This window comes from Aedes albopictus, chromosome 3 (assembly GCF_035046485.1).
Source record: "Aedes albopictus strain Foshan chromosome 3, AalbF5, whole genome shotgun sequence".
Taxonomy (NCBI): Eukaryota; Metazoa; Arthropoda; class Insecta; order Diptera; family Culicidae; genus Aedes; species Aedes albopictus.
This window is the reverse complement of record NC_085138.1, coordinates 147,001,026-147,017,296: the sequence shown is the minus strand read 5'-3', so window position 1 is coordinate 147,017,296 and position 16,271 is coordinate 147,001,026. Positions and strand designations below refer to the sequence as shown.

At 37.6% G+C, this 16,271-nt stretch overlaps 1 long non-coding RNA gene across 1 annotated transcript in view; it reads right to left on the bottom strand.

Annotated features, from left to right (window-relative positions):
- LOC115258055 (uncharacterized) overlaps positions 1-15,544 on the bottom strand; it is a 50,217-nt gene extending 34,673 nt beyond the window's left edge. The window contains exon 1 of the long non-coding RNA XR_009998830.1: positions 15,207-15,544. This is a non-coding gene — a long non-coding RNA (uncharacterized LOC115258055). The remainder of the gene's footprint in view (positions 1-15,206) is intronic.
- Between the last annotated feature and the right edge of the window lie 727 nt (positions 15,545-16,271).

Here is a 16,271-nt window from a genome sequence, read left to right as displayed (position 1 = left end):
AACAAAGTAACTTTAGGCACGGTTTTGGTGAGATATGCAAAAGAAATTAAGGCCACATAGGGATTTCTTTGACTCACTCGAAGATTTCCTCTGATTAATGATTCAGCTATATCTATGGGTATTCATCACGGAAATGCCTTCATCGAGGGAAAGGTTTATCCTGGGATTTTTTTTCAAGGATTCCCTTTGGAGTCCCTTTGCAAATTCCGCTGGGAATTTCGTTGGGAATCCTCCCAGTGATTCCATCGTAAATTTCTGCGGTCGTTTTTACGGGAATTTTACACGGCAAACCATTCAGGGATCCCTCCAGAGGTTCCAACCGAAATCCTTCCAGGGAATTCCTCCAGAATGTCCTTCGCTTACTCCTTCAGCCATTTTTTCGGAATTTCGTCCAGTGATCTCTTTGGGGATGTCTGTCGGGATTCCTTGAAATATTCTTCCAGGGATTCTTCGAGAAATAGTTAAACAATTCGTACAGAGATTTTTTTTCAGACACACATTCGGAAGTTTCTTCAAAATTCCTCCAAGAATTCTCTGGATTTTTTTTCAGAGATTGTTCGAAAATGTCTCCAAAGAATCCTTCGCAGATCCATTCTCCAGCGATTTGTATGCCAACTTCTTCCAGAGGCTTTATCGGGAATTCCTCTAGTAATTTTTTGAGAATTCTTTTAGCAGTCCTTTCTCGATTATTTCCAAGATTTTTCTAGGGCATTCCTCTGGTGCTTCCATTTGGGATACTTGAATATATTTTTTTTTTGCACATCTTTCCATCGATTTGAGAGTTTTTTCAGGGATTCCCTCAAAACTTCATCCAGACATACCTCTTGGATTTTCTAAAGGGATTTTTTAAGAGATATTCTGGAATTCCTCTAGATGCTCCTTTATATCCTTCAAAGTTTTGTCGCCAAAAAGCGTTTTGAACTGAAAATTTATTTCACAAATTTTTGGTCTGGGAGTGTGGTGGTTGGCCCCTAAACATTTATGTTTTAATATCAACCGAAAAACTCGGCATTTAACGATATTTGATTTTTCACACACTGATTGCAAAAACAGTTATCAATACTGATGGCAGGAACTGTTTTCAACTTGCTGTCACAGGAACATATTTCTGCTCTCATTTTTAATTTTTTGACCATTTAAAATGACAACAACCTAAGTTATCGTACATCCAAACTAGTTTTCAATTTGCTGTCAGACTTTGCTCGGGTAGCAGTCAATGAAAATCGAGTATTCTGGTGACAATTTGTTGATACAGTGCTATCATGAATTTGACTGGAAAGAACTTGAAAGTTCCGATTTTTTATGGAAAACGTTACTTTTGATTACTTCAGATGGTCGTCAAACTTAAAGAAATTTGTTTGGTTAACCCTCGAGCGATATCGCGCTGTTGTATTCTGTAGAACACGTTGAAAAAGTCTCACTTTTTGTACTCAGCATTTGTGTGCACGGTAAAAATTCTGCACGCTCGATGTAAGGGAAAAATTCCTTAACTATTCAAAATCCCAATCTACATGATCAGAAATACTTTTCCTTTGAAATCGCAATGCTGTCAGTTTTGATTTGAGAACCAAATCAAACCCACCGAAAAAATCAACTGAGAATCACTTCTGTTGCACCTAGAGGGTCTTGCCCGGGATTTCCCGGGACAAAAATCCCGGGATATCCCGGGATCTGAAATATCCCGAATCCCGGGATATTTTTTCTTAAATTCCCGGGATTTCCCGAAAATACGGTTTTTTTTTCAAAAAATGTGAAATATGTAAACTTTCGCAGAGTTTTCTTTCAACAAATCTAATAAAGATCTTTTTAGATGTTTCTGGAGTAATCCCTTAAGAATATTCTATTGTTATTTAATATTTATTTAAATTATGAGGAAAATTCGCGGAATTTTCAAAGCAAAACGGATAAACAATTCCTATCTTCTGAAGAACTTTGATAATCTGTGGAATATTTTTTGACGATTTCGTATAGATATTTCTGAAAAAAATCGTTGAGACATTTTTTTCTTAAGTCTAGGTGAAATTTCCTGCGGATCTCATTAGAATATTTTGAGTAAGAAACACTAGGGATAACTTTGTTGAAATTATTAAGACAATTTTGGAATTAAATGACAGAAAAAAAACCGCACACCGTTTTCAGATTTTGAGCAGAAATTTATTCGATGATTTATGGTAAAAAAATTAGGACAATCTTTATAACACTGTCGAGGTTAAAGCACAACTTAACAGGGAGACCAGAACTTTTTTGGGATGAAGTTTTCCAGCACCTTAGAAAAAGTGCAAAAAAGAAAATAAAGCAAATGTTGCTATAAAATCGAAGAATATAATGTGATGACATAGAATAGCAATAATAAAAACATAAAAAAGTGGTGCAGAAATCACAAAAAAAAACATTGTTGAAGGTTGTATTTTTTCCTAATAAATCGAAAACATGATCAATAGAGTTTCGGGATACAAAATGTTGGAAGGGAAATCATGAAGAAATTTATGAAAGATTTTTTAAGGCTCTTTAAGGGATTTTTGACGATATTTCACAAGAATTTTGGTAAGTGGGCCTGACTTGATTTACTCTGGATTTTTTCCACAGTTTCTTTAATATATTTCATCAAAAATTCTAATCGGTATTCCCAAATTTTAACATGAATTTATTTCCAAATATAATTGAAGTGCTTCACACATTTTCTTGAAGAAAAAACGAAATGCCTACAAATAAAATCTTGAGAAATTGCCGTTTGAAATTTTCGAATCACCATTGCATTCTAACCTTTCTCTATCCAAATTTTGTTATAAAAATCTCATATTTATTCCCAAAAATAACATAAGGGCAACCCCATGAGTTCATTTAAGAATTGCTGCAGAAATTCTATTATATCTTTATTTATTAATCCCTCTAGGAATGTAAATGTAGTTGGAAACGAGTTAAAAAATCCAATGAAAACTTTTATTGAAATTCCACACAGGGGGATATAAGGGATTACTCTAGAAATATCACATCTAGAAAGTTCTGTCAAAAGTTTCGATCGGATGAATATGACAGAATAGTCCAAGTTAACCTGTTCCGAAAGAAGATGAGTAATTTATTTGAAAATGTTCAAATATCTTTGAATATCTCAAAATGCCCTTACACAATCAAATGTTTATGAAGTACGTATTTTATTTCGAATATAAGTTTCAAAGAAATCGTTTTATTAGTTTTTCCATCTTTTTTTGGAAAATTTTGATTTTTTCCCGGGATCCCGGGAAATCCCGGGATTTGGAAAATAAAAATCCCGAATCCCGGGATTTTTTTCAGTCCGGGAAACAAGACCCTCTAGTTGCACTACTGTACAAAGCAGTATGATCCAAAGTGAAAAGTTGTTGATTTGGTAATGACTGTTTTAAGCATGAAAGTAAAAATAGATGACAGGTTGTAGAAAGTGTTTCACTTCGATTCATGCCTCTCTAACAGGTGTTAAGTAGTGTAGTGGTAACACAGATGATAGTTAATCTGACAGTCTTGGTATCAAATCTGGGTGCGGTGATTTTTTTTTTATTTCTTGTTTTGAAATCAAACCATTGTCAACAACGAATTGAAGTAAAATTTCATTAAAATTAAAGAGGCCCTGGATGTTTTTTCTCGAGTAATATTTAATTGACAACCAACTGATTAAACAGTAGTGTGAATTCAAATGCCAATCAATTCATATCACAGTGCAGATTTCTTACCGAGTGGTGCTGGCGGTGCACTACGGGGATTCAGGTGGCCAAAAATCGAAAATCGACTTTATTCAATTTGTGGTTTAGGTTCGGTAGTTGAAAGAAGACCACTTGGACCAGTAAACCCCAGAATATTAGTTTGATAATCCCTATACTTATCGAGATATTGGCAGCTGAATAAAACCATTGATAATTTTAGATAAAATGAATGAAATGTTCTACTTCGCATATATTCGTCTCGAATGAAAAAAGTTTAACTTTTAAAGCAGTTTCTTGAATGTTGTTTATAAACCTCTCGAATGATATATCAGACGTAGAAAGGTTGATTGTAAAACTATACAAAGATGCTACTTAAAAAAATCAAATTTTCGCCACACAAACCGTTTCACAAAAAAAAAGTTTCGCTTCGGGACTACTTCTATGCCTTCGTTTGGGATCCCTGGGAGACATTGAAATTAAATTTGGCTGCTACTAGCTGCTATTCTGCAATTCCGATCAAATGTTGTCGGCGATGATTGAGATATTGCAATATGAAATCACCCTATTGGTCATTAAACACCTTTGAGGAAACATTTGGTCGTCATGACCGTTTTTCTCGGTAGATCAATCATAGTAGAGTCTAAACCTGGTCATGGATCTCTTAGTGAAGCGTGTTTTTACAAATAGGAATCCATTTTTTAAATTGGAGCATAAATCCTTATACGAAGATAAAACACCCAAAAGTATGCAGTGCCCTTGTAATTTGATGCTGTTGAAACTGTCGTGTTAAAAAAAACTCTGAAACTATTGTAGATCTTTTCGGACCTCTATGTATTCCTTCGCGGACCATTACAGACCGTCACACCTCCTCCTCCTCCTCTCTTCTTGGCGTAACGTCCTCATTGGGACAAAGCCTGCTTCTCAGCTTAGTGTTCTATGAGCACTTCCACAGTTATTAACTGAGAGCTTCCTCTGCCAATGACCATTTTGCATGCGTATATCGTGTGGCAGGCACGAAGATACTCTATGCCCAAGGAAGTCAAGGAAATTTCCTTTACGAAAAGATCCTGGACCGACCGGGAATCGAACCCGTCACCCTCAGCATGGTCATGCTGAATACCCGTGCGTTTACCGCCTCGGCTATATGGGCCCCGTCACACAATAGGACTAAATTCCAAGGAGGTTGGAGACCTAAAAAGTATTTATGACATGTTTTACATGTTTTTCATAAACCCTACGAATAGGGGTAAGACATTATAAACTTGACGCTAAAATATTGTTTGCCACCTGTTTGTATGGAGCCGCCCCATGCATATTTAACATCTCAGTGAATAAAACACTGTGATGACACGAGAGCATCAAAATGCTATTTTAAGAAAAAAAAACACCTTATCTGTTACCACCACATCCCGTCCAATAGCTCCAGTTTTTGAAAGGTGTCAAAAAGCGCATCATTCTTTTAATGGCCGTGCCTCCAAACCACTAGATGTCGCAGCATGAAACCAAGACACAACCGTCCTGCGTTCAACTTTATGACTTAATAATATAAGCATTTTGGCCTCTTGACCAAAGCTATTTTTAGCTTTAGTATACAACCAACAACATTTAAATTTTATTCGTCTCTGCCGCCACTGACCGCTGACTGCCGCACACCGGGAGAGATACTTAAATATCAAATACACTTTACGGCGTAGCGTCTTATCATCGCCGTCGCTGCACAAACAGAGAAACGTGGTGCTCGGGTTTGCAGTTTTTGCGTTTATTCTTTTTTTACGTTTTAAATAACCGTCTGGGTCTTCTACTGACTGTTGCGAACAAGAGGAGAGCATAGGCGAGCAAATAAATAATATTGTTGTGTTTTCGCCGTCTGAGAAAAATATGAGCTACCATGCGCACACCTGCCCACGAAGTTAGGGGTGGAATCGTGTGCTTTAAAAATATAACACTTTATATATACCTATCATGCTGATCTTCATCGTCGAAATGAATTATGAAATGTTTATCAGAGTTACAAAGACGATGATTAGTGGGTGTATAAGTTTAAGGTTTTCAGTACATACTCATTAAAATTCACTTTGTTCTCTATGCTACGTTTCCCAATATTAATTCAGTAATTTAAAGATAACATGAGAACCCATATCGCACAAACGCTACGATTGATACCTGAGCTGCCTCTGAACATCTCGCTGGCTGCAGTCTATGTAATATGCTAATGCGATTAGCACTAACTAACCAAATCTACGTTCCTAGCCAAGCCTAGATTCAACAAGTGGAGATGCTGCACAATTAATCCAATTGAAGACGATCCGACCCGCATAGCCGTGTAGATATAACGAGAGCACGCTGGCTGCGGTCCATTAGTGGAGTGAAGCAAAGCCTGGATTATTATTACACCGATTACATCACGCACGCCTTAGCCACCACTGCCGGATAGGTACTGTCGGTCGGTATGAATGAGTGGAATCTAATTGGTTTTAAGTGCCAAAGCACTGTGAACACATCTTGAGCGATGATTTGAATAGTGCGCTTACTGGGCAGCATATCAGGGACAATTATGCGTAATCTCCATGTACGAACTAAGGCGAGGAAATCGTATTCCCCGGAATATATAGTTAAATTTTAGGTCAAGACACGATTTAAACTTCAATAAATCCTACAAAATGTGGGGTTCACGTGGATGGGAATGTGCGCGGGTTTATACCTTGCTGGTGGCATCCCTCCAGGAGCTCCTTCAGAGATATCACAGGAATAGCTTCCGCAGTTGTGAGAGTCCTTCAAGAGCTACTCCTCCAGATTCCTCCTTCAAAGATTCCTCCAGAAGTTCCCTCTGTGATTACCCATCAATGTATTGCTCATGGAGATCGTACTGTAGTTCACCATGAAGCTCCATCTGGGATTCTTCTAGGATTGATTCCTGCTTAGATTCCTTCCGGCTCCTTCCGGGATTTCTTCAGGAGTTTCGGGAATCCTTACAGAACTGTTTCAGAGATACCTTCCGGAGTACTTTTCAAGATTCCTGCAGGAATTTCTTCCAAGATTCTAATAATAGTTTCTTTGGAATGCATTCAGAAGTTTTTTTTTTCTGAAGCTTCCAGCTTTCCAGAAGGGATACGACTGGGATGATTTTGCTTCAAAATATTGACTTTGCAGTCTTTGGGGGAGGGGATAAAACCGATGAAAAAGGTCTGATACGGACCGAAACATCGAAAAAAAAACAATAAACTAGTGCTTTCGATTCCCTCAAGCAATTTCTGGGAAAAATTAATCCCGGAAGGAACTATTGGAGCAAACACAGAAGGCACTCCAGAAGAAATCCCCAATAAAGAAACTATTGAAGGGATTTCTCAAGAAACTCCTGTAGGAACTTCTTAAGCAATTCCTTTCTTTAATAAGCTTTATGAAGAATGCTACAATATTCCTGAAGGCTTTTAATATAGGGGGACATCCGGGAGATTCGCAGAATGGGCTTCCGGAGGAATTCCAGAAGAATCTGCAAGAATATCAGAAGGAACTTCTGGAAAAATCCAGAAAAAGTGTACATAGAAGAATCCTGGTTGGAGTTCCTAGAAAATTCAGTAATCAGTTTCTGAAAGAATCCCCTAAGAAGTTCCTGGAGGATTCTCGAAAGAGGTTCAGGAGGAATCCTGGAATAAGTTTAAGGAAAAATTCCGAGAGAAATTGTTGAAGGGTTCTTGGAAGGAGTTTTCATATGAATTCCAGAAGGCGTTACCAAAGGAATCCCGGACGGAGCTCCTAGCCTAGAGGAATTCAGGAAGCAGTTCTTGCATTAGGAGGAATCCAGGAAGCAGATTCTGAAAAAATCTCGAAAGGTGTTCCCGCGGCAATTCCGGAAGGGAACACCTAGGGAAGCAAGAACTTCTGGAGGAACTTGGTTGGGATACGACTGGGATGATTTTGCTTCAAAATATTGACTTTGCAGTCTTTGGGGGAGGGGATAAAACCGATGAAAAAGGTCTGATACGGACCGAAACATCGAAAAAAAACAATAAACTAGTGCTTTCGATTCCCTCAAATTGCAGTCTTTTGAGGGAATCGAAAGCACTAGTTATTCCGAAGCATCCCAGAAGACATAATTGGATGAATCCCGGGAGGATTTCCTACAGGAATCCCACATGGAACATGTTAAGGAATCTAAGAAGACACTCCTGGAGTAGTCTCAGAGGGAACTTATGTAGGAATCATGAATAATCCCCCAAAAGAATCCCAGAGAAAAACTTCTGGAAGAGCCCTGAAAAACATTCGGGGAGAAACAGCGCCAGCGTGAGGAATTCTCGGAGGAATTCCGGATTGCATTACTGTGCAATTCCAGAAGGACCCCCTGAAGAGGAGCCTTCAGCATTTCATAAATCAGTATACTTTCCCACGCACACAAACCCCACTTTTTAAACTAAACCAAGTCCGCCATGGAAACTTGATGGAATTTCAAAATGATAGTCCAAATCGTGAACAACAAAGACACGGAAATATACCTTAACAACCGCGGCGTGCAGTGCCCTATAGGTAATTACAATGCGTTGAAAATTTTAAAATCTCTATCCAAAATGCTGTGGCTGAACTTTTTGTGTGCTACCTTAAGATGAAACATCATCAAATACGAATATGGCTGCCACGAATGCACCTGATTTGGATTATCTGTCTCTTATTGCAAGTGAGCAAAGCTAAAATAAACAAATGCAGTGTGTTACGATGCTTCGTTTGCAGGATTTGTATCTCTGAAGTTTGTATGCAAGGAATCTCCTGCTGTTTTACCTCAAGGATCGTTAACATTAACAAATATTGTGAACATTATTTTTCCATAGAAAAAAAAAACCTAATGATCAATAAAATTTGACGACCCTTAGGGTGCTTAGACCAAAAACTGAAAGAATTTCATAACCTGCTACCTAACACCATTTAGCGGTGTTGAGGTGATTCTATACTCTAAATTCGCACGCCTCTAGTGGATACCGCTTCAAATTCGTATGCAGAAGGTCCTGGGTTCATTCCCTGGCCCGTCCCTTTCCTCCTACTTTTTGTATCTTTCTATATACTTTCTTCCTCATCTCTACATATACAACTTGTGTATAGTCACATGATCATAGCCATCGCTAGAACAAAAACGGGTTGAAAAAGCCGTTTCCCTTCCTTACAATTTTCACAGCACAGTGTCAATCTATCATATAACGCCTACGTGTTATGCAATCAAGCGAACTGTGCCACATTATCTTCAAAGTAATAAACACACTACCCGAGTAGAGGAAAAGAGCTCAATAATAGCATATTTTGATATCATGTTTTGATTGTCAGTATTTTACCTCTACCCGGGTAACCTATCACCTTACGCCTGGCAGCTACGCAACAATGTGTGAGCCCATTGCCAATTATATCCCACCATAAGGTGGGTTTTGGTATTAGAGGGGTGAACCTTGGGTAGAGTGAGCCAAAACATAAAGAGTTCATTATTGATGTCATTCGTTTACATGCGAAAAAAAATACAGCAATAATGTTTCTTCTTATTTTTCCTGAGATATAACTTTTTTTGTAAGTGTCAGATTACTTTGCGATCGTCGACAAAGTTGTTTGGTATATAGTAACCTAGCTTCAAATGAAAAGTGGTAAAGATTGAACGTTTACAACGCCTCCTAAAAGGAAAAATCTAAAGCTTGTCTTTTATGCATGCATTTGATTAATTTTTCCCATACACACTTCAACCTCTTTATATTAAGCCTAAAACCCGAAAAATGTCATATGCTTTGGCCACCTTTCGGGATCCATACTGAAACTGGTTTCGTATGCCCCAGACTTGATCAAAACCCTTCTAAAAGGTTAAAAATCCTCCACCTCCTAGTGGACTCAAGTGAGCATTAAACCGAAGACCACTTTATCAAGAAGACTTGCAGCACTGCTCAAAATCGGGAGTCACTGCTAGCAGCGCCACCACGGATTAAGGTGGAAGCATTTATGGTAGTGTGTGTTAATCTTCATACTCGCACAAATACACTATTACACTTTTATACAAAGGTACCACCTTAGCTCAACAGGCGGCAGTGCCGTCGGTGTCGCATGTCGTTAGTATGGGAAAACAACAGAGTTGCATGTCTTCTTGATAAAGTAGTCTTCGATTAAACTAAGGTTTATCAATGTGTCAGACAAAATTTAGTAAATCAAATAATAATGTTTTAGACAATGCGTTTAAAGGGAATTACTTTTGCGACTACATTGGGAACTGTTTCAGGAGAACTACTGATGGAAGAGTTTTTAGGGGTTCCTCCAAATATTGCTACAGTGATATCTTTAGAAATAGGAAGTTTCTTCAGAATTTCTAGACTGATTCCTTGAAGAGTTCATGCTGCGATTTCTCCAGGAATTTTATTAGGAATTTTACCAATGGTGTCTACAGGGGCCCTGGCATTGCTCCCAAGATAGCTTAATCCGGGAGCAGTTGCGTCGTGTACTGAGTACATTCGACCATCGGCTTTTTTGAAGAAAATTGTCAGAGGAATCCAGGAAAAATATGATTTTTTCGATACAGTGTTGCCAAACATGTTATTTTTCAATTTTGAAATTTAAAATCGATTTTTCGTCGAATAAGTTTATTTTGATTTCAAAAATTTTGACATTTTCCAGTCGAAAAACCTTAACTTCCCGAGGTCTTTTTGGCCGTTCCAGAGATACAGCGTTTTTGGGCTTGAAAAACGTTTTTTCTCTAATATGTCAAATTAGTTCAACTTATAAGTTTCGCTAAGAAAACATTGTTCGATGCAAGTTAAGGGGTTATATATGTTGAGGTCGATCGCAAAATCATTTTGTTTATTCTTCAAGGACACGACACATAAATAGCGAACACTCAAACAAATTGGTTGAAATAGGTTGAGAACTGTTTTCGCAATCGTAGTAACCGCATCGACGTTTTTGAAAAACATAACTCCGAGATAATCGCGTTTAAAGTTTGCACTACGCGCCCATAAGGGAGCGAGGCGCAAAACGCTAAATCTTTGCTTGTACTGCTTGGATATCTATGAAAATTTGACACAGCATTCTTAAGAACCCAAAAACGACTTTGTGCTCGACCTCAACATATATAACCCCTTGAAGATGATTTGAGCTGATTCAGACCGAGGTAAGCAAAAAATTGTGTTGAAAATGTGGCAGTGTTGCCAGTGTAATGGATAAGAATAGATAGTTAAAGTTTAAAATGTATCCAGCAATATACTCTTTTTAATTGCTTTTCTATGTATTGAAACATTATTTTTACGGAAGTGTTGCCAAATATCGTATTGAATCTTGTAAAAACTGTTTTTCGTACTTTTGATACTTTTATATCAAATCCAAAAAAAAACGATTTTTCATATGAAATCAGGTGCAATTTTCTTTGGATTTATTAAGAAAATGGTAAATAAAAGAACATGATAAAGAAAATATGACAGTGTTGCCAGTTAATCAAATATGGGTATATCAATATTTATATACATAAAATGAATTTCTGTCTGTCTATCAGTCTGTCTGACCCTTGTGGATTCGGAAGCTACTGAACCGATTGGCGTGAAATTATACTGATAACATAAAATGAACTCTTGAAGCATATATTCAAAACGAGTGTGTCGTTACATTTATTTCATCGAAAAAATGATTATTTCAGATATTCACACATTTCAAATCAACCGGTTCGATGGGCGAGTGGTAGCCAAGTGATCTTAAGGTTCTTGGTTCGAATCCGGTGACCAACATTAATTTGTTGAATTGAAACGAAACTCAGTCTTCACAAATTTAATGTGTATGTTGTGTATTTTAATTGACCCAGCAGAATAGCAATTTCAACCGCAAGCCGTATTTCAGTGTACAGACGTTGTCCGCAGTACCTTTTGTGTGCGCTGATTTTTTAAACAGCGACTCCGAAGTTGGGCTGGAAAATGTTTTTCGTATGATTGAATCAGCACCAGAAAGAGCTGCGGCATGTATATCTTTTATACCAGGAATAGATAATGCTACTTCAGAACGATCCTAGTACACACACGGGTATCTAGTCTTTTAAATATACCATCTAATCCATCGCTTGGTCCTTTTTATGTGCTGTAGCGAAACAATGCAATTCTACGGGAACTCCAAAACCCTTTTCGCGAAACTTTTACTTTTTAAACTAAATTTTTGAGCACTTTTTGCATTATACATTATTACATTTTTGTTCACACTTTTTCTCGGTCATTACATATGGAATGACACATCTGCTCTTTTATAAAGATTTTTCAGCGTTTCAATACCCGAGTATTTTTTCTAGTCAAACAAACTAGAAGAGGTTCTTATCATAAAATTAAAATAAAAGGTGAGAGGTTTTATGGCGGTTTCAAAAACCTCTACAAGACTAATTGGCCATCAAAGTGTTACTTGTGTTAGCTGTAGCGAATAAAATATGTACGGTAAAAAATGCTGAAAATTAATAATTCTTGTTTTCACACGGGCAGAAATCAGTGCAGTTTGAAATAACAAACACGTTTGTTAATTTTCAAACCAGATTAATAGTAGTATCAAAAGGCATATTAGTTGTTTTTAAACCTAATTCGTAGTTTAAATCAAACAGATAGGTTTGTTCTTTCTACTTCTGGAACAACAAACAAATTGATTATTTTAAATCAACTTGTGCTGTTTGAATTTACTAAATTTCGTGTTGTTGTGATTCTGCTGTCGAATGCACTGAACAATCTGAAACTTTAGTTTGATTCAACCGAAGGGGTAGTTGTTTCAAACTATATTTATAGTTGAGAGCAAAAGCAACAAACAGATTAGTTTGGAATTAATCAACTTTTTGTTGTACTTTCAGCGTGGGATCCCACCGCTGGCTCTTGCATTATTTCAATTAACTTCAGGAGAATAGTCGGACAGTGAAGCGTTCCGCAAACTTTCAATATTTTTAAGTAAGTTAAATTCTATAATTGTTGGCTTAATGATTAAAAGCAAAACTAGTTTGCATTTATTTTAATTCATCATAGATCTCAGTACCTGATAAAGCGCAAAACCCTCGACAAAACCCGACTTCGCCGTTCCAGCTTATCGGACCTATGAACGCCATCTTGGCTAGCTTCTCTGGATGTTAGCACAGATATCTGGAGAAGCTGCAACAAAAAGCCATTCCTATACGTCAGATGGGGAAGAATCGATAGCCATTCTTTGTCGTCAGGAAAAACACATCGGAATTTAATGAGAGAAAAACAAATTCCTTGGGTTACAGCTCCCGTTCGCCTAACAAGAAAAATATCTATAGGAAAATAAAGCAGTGATACAAAATTTGCCAACCGGAAAGCTCATCGGAATTTCATAAGTAAGGTAAAATTATTTTAACCGTTATGTGTCCAACAAACTTTTCGCTTTTTTCTACACCGTGTATTTTAAATGGGGGCTGGGTACCCGGGTACCCTGTCGACCACATAAAGACAAATAAATTGAATGTGCAACCTCGACCTCGAAAACAAATGAATTTATTTATTTTTATTATTTACAAATAAAAGTATTCCTAAGGAAAGAAGGGAAGAGCAGGAAATTTCAACCGGAACAAATAGTATTTTCAACAAATTAGTCTGTTTATTTCAAACTAAAAATTGTAAAAATCAAACTAAAAATATTAGTTGAAACAACTAACGAAACCATTTGTTTTCGTAGTTGTCAAAATCAAACAACTAACAGGTTGGTAGTTTCAACCGGATGTTTGTAGAATTTAACCACCGAAGCTCCGAAAAAATAAACTAAAATTTTAGTTAGATTTAACTACCGCGGTTAGTGAAATCAAACTAATATTCCTTTTGTGCCCAATTCAATCCGAATTTCCAGTTAAATCAAACCGAAATTTGTTTGTGTTCACTTTTTTTCTCCGTGCAGTCATGTACAAAACGCAGACATTAGAATGTTTATTTTCGATAGAAAAACAGCACCTAAAAACAGCTGTGAAAAATATCTATGTTCAGGTCGAACTTTGATGCTCTGTTTTAAATATCTTTGAAGTTGATAAAATCCAGTTTTCTGCTATTATTATTATTATTATTATTATTTATTTTAATGAGAAATTTTGAAAGAGGGAAAACCCCTTTGAATAATTTCGACATAAGTTTTCTGCTAAAACTACCTTAATAATAAACATAAAAACGAGCACAACTCGAAAAAAAAAACAATATTTGTTTATTTTAATTGCGTAAACGTGATTTAAAGGAGCATCAAAAGCATGGGCTCCTCAAAAATCGCCTTTTTTCCATTTCTAACATTTTTCGCTATTGAAAAGGAATTATTTACCGTAATCAATCTGCAGAATACCGTTCAGCTGATACTTCAGCGATTTGGAAGAGTTTCAAGACACTAAGGGGTTTCTTATCCAAATTAATTGGCGAGATTGTTTCAGGCTACGTTTTCTTTTCTATTTTCTAAAACCGTAAAAATGGAGTTTTTGTTACGCCACATTTCCTGCTCCTGAGATTTACAAAAAAAAATGAAGAAATATCGAATGAAAGCCCTACATCCAGATTCCGTAAAATACTTTGAAGATTTCAACAAAAGCATAAGTATAAAATTTAATAATTGATGCTGTGCTGAAAATCAATATTTTACCTGAACCTTGTCAAAAATTCATCAATAGAGTAAAAATGAGCAACTAATGTTGCATCACATCAAAATTAAGAAAGTTTCTTGCCCTAACTGTATTTTGAAATTGTAATAACAACGACTAAACAAATAGTTTCACTCGTCTATATTCTAAAATCTCAAAACTATGAATTGACATTCAATCGAAAATAGTGAGAAATATTTTCTCCGCGGAAGATCACCTGTGAACCCTCAATACGTTGGTCCCAACCATAAAATGTCACCATGAACCTGTTAGTCCACCAGCTGCTAGCGGCCAAGTAAAAAACTTGACGAAAATGTCGTCCCGATGGTACCCCTCAGCATGGCACATTCACGCCCGGCAAAGGCCGGAGCCAGAACGCACTCGATTACGAGAGATCACAGTTTTTAAAAATAACTTCCTGAGTAGAACTTTTGCTTCATGCTACGTTGTGGTGGTATCTTCATAAACTGCAACATCGTCACATATTTCCGAACCGCGAGCTGCGCAGTCCCAGTCATATGAGAAAGTGCATACGGGGGAGCCTGTCTGCATCATCGTCGCTATGTCTCGCATTTTATGGCAAGCAACAAACCAGGCGATCCCATCGACCTTTCATCAAACTGCTTTCGCGATGAAGGATGTCATTCAGTTCGATTCATTGCTAGATTGGCTCTATTGAATTTTGCTTAGTCGGTACTACACATGCATCTTCCTTTTCCTGTGGCTGCAACGAGATCCGTTCGTTCAGGGTATTTGAACGCTGTTAGCTAATGGATGCACATTGAACACAAGATCGATCGATTGGCTTAAACGATCATCTAAAATTAGATCACACAATGCTCTGAACACACTTGTTCAGTCGGAGAAAATTCGTTATAACGATATACGAAGTTCAATGTCACGTTCCCTCGAAGAAATATACTGAACAAGCAGAAACGGTCACTTACAATGATTCCAACTGTTGTACACCTTAACGTCTTTTTAACAAATTGACTTTCTTCTACCGGAAACCGGAGTCCTAGAGACCTAGACCGCTTGAACGAATCAAATAAAACCGCCTCAACTATAAATCGAACCACAATAATCAAACTTACGAAACAATTTCGAAAACGTACTCGAAACGCGAAGCGAAGCTATTGAAGAACCGAAAAGTTCTAGTATCCGATTAGATTACACAAATCAAACTGAGTTCGCTAAGGCGTTGAAAATTGTTCGGAACCTCGTCTGATGTGCGGCTCTGAGGCGGGTGGTGTTGATGTTTTCGCGCTGTCTCTGTCCGACTCGACATTCGACAACGACGACGGCAGCGGCGACGACGACGGGCGGGGCAGTATAGGCAAACAGGCAGCCAGAGTAGGTGTACGAAAGTGGTGGTGGAGGTGTGGATCCAATACAAACGTCTCGCAAACGCTTACTGATTCCTCTGGGATCGTCGCTGTCGCTCCACTATGGGGCGGCTCAGTATAAGTAGGTGGCCAAAATAGTTTAGGTCGTGGTTAACTCTTTTTTGTAATCAGTGCACAAATCTTGGCACAAATGCACACGTATTAAGAACTTCCAGGAACTTCTTTCTCAATCACTTTCGAAAATCTCGACTTTTTTTGAATGCTAGGTTTACATGTCTAAACATGTTTCCGGGGAAGTGTAGGCGGAATCCCCGAAAGATTTTCAAGAAGAATCTTTCAGAGGATTTCAGGAGTAATCCCCGAAAAAAATCAGGACAAGTCCCGAAGATGTTCTGAAAGGAATCTCCGAACGTGTTCCAGAAGGAAACCCCGAATAAATTTCCAGGAGGAATCTCCGAAGAAATTCTCGAAGCAATTCGTGGACAAACCTTCAGGACCTCCCTGAAATCCTAGAAGAAAAGAATCCTGCAGCATTTCTTGTAGGAACCCCACGAGGAAATCCGGGGGAATGTGCCTGATTATAGCCCTGAAGAAATTCTTGAAGGAACACCTATAAGAGTTCTTGAAGAAACTTTTGGAGAAATCTCTGATGTAACTCCTGAAGGG